The sequence below is a fragment of the Pipra filicauda genome, unplaced genomic scaffold, assembly GCF_003945595.2.
Source record: "Pipra filicauda isolate LSUMZ 115617 unplaced genomic scaffold, ASM394559v2 scaffold45_size4122338_pilon, whole genome shotgun sequence".
NCBI classification, from domain to species: domain Eukaryota; kingdom Metazoa; phylum Chordata; class Aves; order Passeriformes; family Pipridae; genus Pipra; species Pipra filicauda.
In genome coordinates, this window is record NW_024104598.1 from 1,246,778 (window position 1) to 1,255,311 (window position 8,534).

At 51.4% G+C, this 8,534-nt stretch overlaps 1 long non-coding RNA gene across 1 annotated transcript; it reads right to left on the minus strand.

Annotated features, from left to right (window-relative positions):
• Nucleotides 1-2,854: 2,854 nt before the first annotated feature.
• LOC113993884 lies at nucleotides 2,855-4,972 on the minus strand. Its single transcript, XR_003542804.2, has 2 exons — nucleotides 4,884-4,972; nucleotides 2,855-4,178 (listed from the first exon to the last, which is right to left on the minus strand). It is a non-coding gene; the product is annotated as an uncharacterized LOC113993884 (long non-coding RNA).
• Between the last annotated feature and the right edge of the window lie 3,562 nt (nucleotides 4,973-8,534).

Consider the following 8,534-nt stretch of genomic DNA (forward strand, 5'->3'; position numbering starts at 1 on the left):
CATTTGGAACAAGATTCCTCCAAGACCAAAGTTGCCAGCAGAGAAAGCTCTTGCTGCCCATGCAGTGCCCAGGCTGGCCCACCAACTGCACCAGAAAGCCAAAGATTGCAGGCTTTCTTTCTAGGGGATAAGGGTTGTTGTTTGATTTTTTCAGCCCTTGCCTGAATCTGCCAACCCGACTTCCAAAATTTGACACGGACAAAGATACCTCCCAGACAAAAGGTTCCTGGATAGAAAGATCTTGCTACTCATGCAAAGCCCAGGCTGGCCTACCAACTGCACAAGAAAGCCAAATCTTCCAGGCTTTCTTTGCTGGGAATAAGGGCTCTTGTTCGCTTTTTTCAGCCCTGTGCTGCAACTGCCAGCCCGACTCCCAAAATTGCATTCGGATGAAGATTCCTCCCAGACCAAAGGTGCCAGCACAGAAAGATCTTGCTGCCCAGGGAGTGTACTGGGTGGCCCACCAACTGTACCAGAAAGCCAAAGCTTTCTTTGCAGAGGCTTTCTTTGCAGAGGATGAATGCTGTTGTTTACTTTTTTCAGCCATGAGCTGCCTCTGCCAGCACGACTCCCAAAATTCCATACGCACCAGGATTCCTCCCAGACCAAATCTGCCGGCAGAGAAAGCTCTTGCTGCTGTGGAGTGCCCAAGCTGGCCCACTAACTGCACCAGAAAGCCAAAGCTTGCTGACTTTCTTTCTAGGAGATAAGGGCTCTTGTTTGCTTTTTTCAGCCATGAGCTGGAAGTGTCAGGTGGTCTTTCAAAATTGCTTTCGGATTTAGATTCCTCCCACACCAAAGGTGCCAGCACAGAAAGCTCTTGCTGCCCATGCAGTGCCCAGGCTGGCCCACTAACTGCACCAGAAAGCCAAAGATTCCTGGCTGTCTTTGCTGGGGATAAACGGCTCTTGTTTGCTTTTTTCAGCTATCAGCTGGAAGTGCCAGCCCGACTTCCAAAATTGCATTTGGATGAAGATTCCTCCCAGACCAAAGGTGCCAGCACAGAAAGCTCTTGCTGCCCATGGAATGCCCAGACTGACCCACTAACTGCACCAGAAAGCCAAAGCTTGCAAGCTTTCTTTGCAGAGGGGATAAGGCCTGTTTTTTGCTTTTCTCAGCCCTGAGCTGCAACTGCAAGCCTGATTCCCAAAATTCAGTACCGACGTAGATTCCTCCCAGATTAAAGGTGCCAGGAAAGGAAGCTCTTGCTGCCATGTAGTGCCCATGCTGGCTCACCAACTGCATCAGAAATGCTAACCTTGCAGGCTTTCTTTGCTAGGGATAAGGCTTGTTGTTTGCTTTTTTCAGCCCTGCTCTGCAACTGCTGGCCCTACTCCCAAAATTCCCTACCAACCTAGATTCCTCCCACACCAAAGGTGCCAGCACAAAACGCTCTTGCTGCCCATGCAGTGCCCAGGCTGGTCCACCAGCTGCACCAGAAACCCAAACCTTGCACCCTTTCTTCACTGGGGAAAAGGCCTGTTATTTGATTTTTTCAGCCCTTGCCTGAATCTGCCAAACCGACTTCCAAAATTCGACATGGACAAAGATACCTCCCAGAACAAAGGTTCCAGAACAGAAAGCTCCTGCTGCCCATGGAGTGCCCAACCATGCCCACAAACTGCACCAGAAAGCCAAAGCTTGTAGGCTTTCTTTCCTCGGGATACGGGTTGTGGTTTGGTTTTTCCTACGCTGCGCTGAAACTGCCAGCCCAACTCTCAAAATTGCAGACGGACCAAGATACCTCCTAGACCAAAGGTGCCAGTACAGAAAGATCTTTCTGCCCAAGGAGTGTCCAGGGTGGCCCACCAACTGCGTCAGAAAGCCAGAGCTTGCAGGCTTTCTTTGCAGAGGGGATAAGACCTTGTTTGCTTTTTTCAGCCCTGAGCTTCAACTCCAAGTCCGACTCCCAAAATTCAGTACCGACGTAGACTCCTCCCAGACCAAAGGTGTCAGCACAGAAAGTTCTTGTTGCCCATGGAGTACCCATGCTGGCTCACCAACTGCACCACAAAGCCAAAGCTTCCAGGTTTTCTTTCCTTTAGATAGGAGCTGTTGTTTGATTTTTTCAGCCCTGTGCTGAAATTGCCACCCCAGCTCCCCAGATTGCATTCAGACCAAGATTACTACCAGACCTAAGATGCCAGCACAGAAAGCTCTTGCTGCCCATAGAATGCTCAGACTGGCCTACCAACTGCACCAGAAGGCCAAACCTTGCAGCCTTTCTTTGCTGGGGATAAGGGCTGTTATATCCAGAATTTCTTATAATCAAAAATACAACAGATACGGGTTTTGTTTTTAAATCTATTTTTAATAAATTAATTTTTTTCCATTATATATAAAAATGAGAAACTTTACAGTTTTCAGTATTTTGCACAGACATCCTTCATGAATTTTCAGACACTTTGGGGCTGTAACATCACTTTTTAGGAGGGACCCCGCATGACCCTCCCGCGTCCCCCAAACACCTGCTCCCCCACCACCTCATTTCTCTCCCAGTGACATTTCCTCACCCCCAGAGAAGGCACAAAACTAGTACAACTGTCCTGTCCAGCAGCTCAGTGCATCCAAAAAGCCATTTACATGTGGACATCCCCTCCAAAATGGGGGGATAATCAAGGGAGGGCAGGCCCCCAAGGGGTTGGAGTCCTCTCGCTTCTGTCCCACAGGCTGATGGACACCCCACGGCACAGGGAGTGTCCCCAAGGATGGTGCCTTTTCTCCTACTCAGGCTCCACTGCGTCATGTTTCCTCTTCATTCCTGCACTCTGGCCAGCGTCAGGAGATGCAGGAGCCAGGTCTGGAAAATGTCCCCTATGCCAGCCAAAACCAAACCACTGGAAGCACTCACAGCTCTTCAGGAAGAAGCTGGTTTATTTAACACAGATGCTCTGCAGAAGTATCCAAGCTGCAAACAGAAACCTCATCCTGGTCCTCAACATCTGGCTGGGGAGAGCTCCCTGGAGATGGGGGATCTGCAACTTCCTCTGCCACTGGAGGATCTTCTCCTGCACTGAGGGCGCTCTTCTGTGCTTCTCCAACACAGGGGGTGTTCCCAGTTGGCACTGCCACAGTATCCCAGGAGTCAAGGGGTGGACACTGGTGGCTCCAGGACTCTTCCTGCTGTGCTGTTTGCTCCTGGGAACACATCACTGGAATGGGCTGGGCTCCCATTTTTACATCCAGGCTTTCCTTGGTCATGTGCATCTTCAGGGATGAGTGAGTTCTGCTGATACCTGCAGCTTCAAGGGAGCAGGGAGAGTGGTCTATGAGGGCTACTCCATCTGGAGTCTGGCAGTTCTCACGGAAGCTCTTGTAGGGATGAAGACTCCGGGAAGAAGTGAGGCTCTCAGAGGACTGGAACCTTGTGGAACTAATGGAAGCTCTTGAAAGGTGCATGCTCTCAGGGGAACAGAGGTCTGTGGAAGGAATGCAGGCTCTTGGAAGGTGGAAGCTCTCAGAGGAATGGAGGCTCTTGGAAGGAATGGAGGCTTTCAGAGGGATGAAGGCTCTCCTATGGCATGATCTTCTTGTAAGGATGGAGTATCTCTTACAGAATCGAGTTCTTGGCAGGAATGAGGATATTGAAAAGACAGAGGCTTGCCGACGGATGAGGGCTCTTGGAAGGACAGAGGTTCTCCACGGGAGCTGGCTCTTGGAGGAATGGGGGCTCTTGGTGGAGCTGGACGAGCTGCAGCAGGGCAGGTGGCCTCACTCCACCAACTCCTCCAGGTTCTCCCACAACACCTGCCACATCTCAGAATCCAGTGGGAAAGACATCCCATTCCCAACCCACACCAACATGACCAAATCCTGCAGCTCCTGGGCCACTGCCATACAGGGGGTGCAGCTGGGGCCACAGCCACAGGGGATGTACTCGGGGTTCACAGGAGCATCTGGATGCTGGGGAGCGGTTGCCTGAGCTGTGGAGGAACTGGGAGCTTCCACTGGAGCTACTTGGCTGCTTGGAGAGCCCCTGGCCTGGCTCCCTGGGTTCTTCGGTGTCCCCAGTACCCGCTGTTGCCAGTGGCCAGTGGCCAGCCAGACAGCCGCAGTGGCCAGCAGCAGGACAAACAAGGAGAGGAGGATGCTGCCATCGCTCATGGCTCCAACACGGCCCATCATGACCACACTGGGAGCCGAGGGGTGGTGGCACTTCTTGTGTAGTGATGTCAGTCCTGTGGGAGAGGACACCTGTGTCATAACATGGCCCTGCCTCACCCCAGTGCTCACCAGGGCTCCATGGGGGAGAAAGGGGCTCCCTGTGGGTACTCGAGGTCCCTCTGGAACAGACTGGATGGAACATTCTCGGCCAAGTAGGACACAGTCATGAGGAGGAGAAGGAGGATGTTGTCACTGCCTCGCTGGCAGAGCATGGGACATGGCTTGTCCCATGGGACACTGAAGAGTCCTTGAGGAGGGCAAGTGCTGCTCAGCAACAACCAAACCATCCAGCTGTTATCCCATCCTGACTCCAAACCCAGTGCTGTGCCAGTTACTATGAAGAAAGTATCCCACCAAAAAGCAATACAGCAGCCAGTTCTTCACCCAGCACACCCTGTACCTGCTCATCTCAAAGCTGGACGCCTTCTCCAAAAGGATTCTGTGAGGGACGTGATCAAAACTCCAACTAAAATCCCCAAAAAGAACATGCACTGCCTTCCCATAACACATAAGCCAGGTGACCTTATGGCAGTGGGATTTTTTCTTTCCAGCTGCTTTCCCAGAGATTCATCTTGCTCCATCACCTCCTGAAGGGCCAATTGCAGCAATAGATTCATTTCCCTCTCCCTCCAAACTGCTTCCCATCTAACAGATCCCTATGAGTATTCCTTTTCTGGTTTTTCCTACAAAGCCTTCACTAAATCTTGCAAAGATCTCACCATTCCACCCTCAGATTTTGCAGTAGCCAGCACCTCCATTTGTGCTGCCATGAGGACCAGGATGGGGTTTCTGACATCACATAGGTGTCCCCACCCACAGTTCTGTAACATCACAGAGGTGTCCCCACACACAGGTGGAACCAATTGTGGGTGGAACTGCAGGAGCTGGTGAAGCGAGGCCACCTGCCCTGCCACAGCTTGTCCAGTTCCTCCAGCTCCTCTGGGAGCCTCCATCCCTCTGAGAGGCTGCTCCCACCAAGAGTCCTCATCCCTTGGAGAGCCTCTGCCCTTCCAAGGAAATCATTCCAACAGAGATCCTCCATCCAGCCAAGAATCTCCCTCTGCTGGAGATCCTCCTTCTTTCTGAGAGCTTCCTTTCCCTCTAAAAGCCTGCATCTTTCCAGAAACCTCCCTTCCTATAAGAGCCTCCATCCTTCCAAAATCCTACAGTCCTCTGAGCATCTTACTTCTTCTGTAAGCATCTGTCTCTCTGGGAGCCTCAGTGAGACCTGCTGGACTCTGGACAAACAAGACCCTGTGGACAGGTCTCCCTGCTCCCTTGGAGCTGCGGGTATCAATAGCAGAACTTGCTTATCCTTGAAGATGCACGTGGCCAGGTATGGCAGTTTGAGCTACATTAGAAATCTAAAATCCAATTTTTAGGCTTCCCCCACCCCTTCTCAACAATTTATCCTAACACCGGAGAGAAACTTTCAGACCAGAGGCTTCTCTAGGGGAAGGGAGAAGCATATACATTTATTTACACAAATAAATACTATACAAACTAAAGGCAACTATATATATATATATTACATTACTATCAGTCAGTCCTTTCAAGCCCCTCCTTTAACTTTAGTCCAGGAGCAGCCTTTAAGGCTGATATGTAACAGTCTGCCGTGGGAGTGTTCTGGGCTCCTGAACACTCCCTCCTCACCAAGTTCCAGCAGATGTTTGTTGTAGTCTCTCCTCCTCATGAAGTCCGAGAAGATAGCTTTGAGTCCTTGCTCTCCTGCTGCTGGTGATCTCTCCCTCTCGGTGTCCCACCTCGGTTTGTAAGCTGCTGCAGTGTAGCTTATCAAGCGTACGCGTCCTGGAATCTTTATTCCTCTAAGTCAGTTTTTGGCTGCCTCCAGTCAGCTTCGACAGGCAACTCCTGAGCCTCTCTTGGCCCGTCTCCAGTTTCACCTGGGATTCTTCTCCCAAGCACTGAGCTGATTTTATCAGCCTGTCCACTTGGCTCTGCTCAAGTGCTGAGCCTCAAAATCCACCCCCCACCAGCCTAAATGCAGTGGGGGGAAAAAAGCCCCCTAGCCTTGGCCACAGGCAGCTTGGTTCAGTTATGCACTGTCCCAAGTGTCCTGCAGCTGCAGGGGGGGGGGGAAAGAAGGCCTAGCCTCCTCCCTCTTACCTCAGGTGCTGTGAATCTCTTTCTTCACAGCACACACTCCAAATGCTGACTCTAATTCTAGCCAAAGGCTGAGTTGGGGGGTCGCAGGGCACCCCTCTCCCCCCCGGAGGGGAAGAGAGGGAGCCCAACCACCCCCTGGCCTTGTCCACCTACACGCAGCAGACACCAACAGCAAAACAACCAAGACTGCAATGCCAACCGTTTCCAGTGCTGTGATATATGATTTTTGAGCAGAAGCGAACAACATGAGTGGTGACTGGCTCTCCAGGGAACACTGCCCTGGCACCCAATCACCTCTGAGCCCCTCGAACTCTCAAGGGGGGCCAATTTCAAACTGTGACACCAGGAAAGGCCTGGAAGTAAAAATGGGAGCCCAGCTGGCTCCAGTGAAGGAGCAAGCAGCACAGCAGGAAGAGTCCTGGAGCCACCAGCAGAGCTCCCAGAACACTGCAGAGGTGCCAACTGACAACACCCTCCTCTCTATGCTGGACAGGTTCCTCCAGCAACAAAGGGAGTTGGAGTTCCCCCATCTCTGGGGAGCTCCCCAAAAATGGTTGTTGAGGACCAGGAAGAGGTTTCTGTTGGACAGTTCTTTGGGAAAAACTTATTTAAAGCAGAGGCTCCGCAGATTTATCTGAGCTGCTTAGCTTACTCCCACTTACTTAGCTGCTTACTCCCACTCGTGAGCAATACTCCATTGCTCAGTAATTTTCCCCCCAGCCTTTACAATACAAGTTTCTGTTCAGGTAGTTGCAAAATAAGCAAGTTTCTGAATGCTTTGAGTTAGAGTAGTTGTCACATAAATAAGTTTTTGATAAGAGATGTTGAGCAAAGATGCTGCAAATACACTGCTCAAGTTCAACTTGATCTGGACAAGTTCAAGCTCCAAACAACCACCAGAGACCCCCGAGAGACCACCAGAAGACCTCTAGTGACCAAATAAGGACTTCTGAAGACTTTCGTAGAGCTAGTTACATATACACTACTTCTCTCAGAAAGTTCACATATATGTAAGACATTTGATGAATATGGAAAATTGTAAGTAAATATTTCCCTACCTGAGGGAAAACAGGACACACACGATTAGAAGAAAGATCCTCCCTGTGTGCCCAGATAAATAAATAATGCCTGCCCTAAAATGAGTCTTAGAAGATTTTACTTGCCAATTTACTGTAACACACTGGTCTGGTTATGACTGGGATAGGGCTCCTTTCTTCCCAGTAGCTTGCACACGCTGTCTTTGGATTCAGAATGGGAATGTTGTAGATCATACATGGGTGGTTGGGTTGTTGCTGAGCAGGGCTTACCCTCCTCAAGGACTTTGCACTGTCCCATGGGACAACCCATATTTCCCACTCACAAAGGTGGGATGAGCAAGCAGCTGAGTGGTGTTTCCTGTGTGGCCAGGATCAAACCCTGGACAGGGCTCAATGAGTGCAGGGGAATGGGGCTACAGCTGACTGGAAACCAGTCACTGCATTGGGAACCTTCCCAGGAGGGGCTGGTGACTCATTTCCAGAGGTTAAGCCCCACCTTCTCCATCTCTCTCCCCCTCCATCCCCCTCACTGCCAAGGAAGGGCAGGGAGTGGCAGCAGGGGAAGGAGCAGGGCTGGAGTGAGGACAAGGGCCCAGGACCCTTGTTTTTCCCTTGGTTAATTCTTAACTGATTTGGGGTTTAATCCCTTACCTGGAACTCTTGGCTTCTCCTCAGGGCTGTACACCGTAAAAATGGCGGTCAGCACCCAGGGGGCAAAGCCAGCGTAGGGGGCAGTGGGTGAGATGAGTGCATGTGTGTGGGGGGGTCCCCTCTACCCCTGCCCAGGTACACCAGGGAGCAGGGACCTTCCTGGGACAGATCCAGGAGGACATTCAGGACCATCCTTGCCTGGGGAAGGGGTGCCAAGGAGATCCAGGAGGGATCGTGCCTGGGCAATGCCCAGCTACGAGTCCTTGGGGCCACCCCGCTGTGATCTCTGCAGCCCCCCTGCTCTGCAGGAAGGAGCCGCAGGAGCCTAATGGCCCTTGATGGAATTTTCTTCCAGGAATCTGCTGAGGAGCTGTTTTCTTTTGCTTTATTTTTTTTTTCTTTTTTGTTTCTGAGCTCCACAGCGTGGAGCTGGAAGGGAGCAGGAGGGAAGGGGAACCCACAGCTGGGGGCATCTCATCTGGAGGGTCCTGTGCCCCCGGTACCCCGCTCTTCTCATCTCCCTTTCATGTAAGGGTGGGTTGGGACCGAGCATCT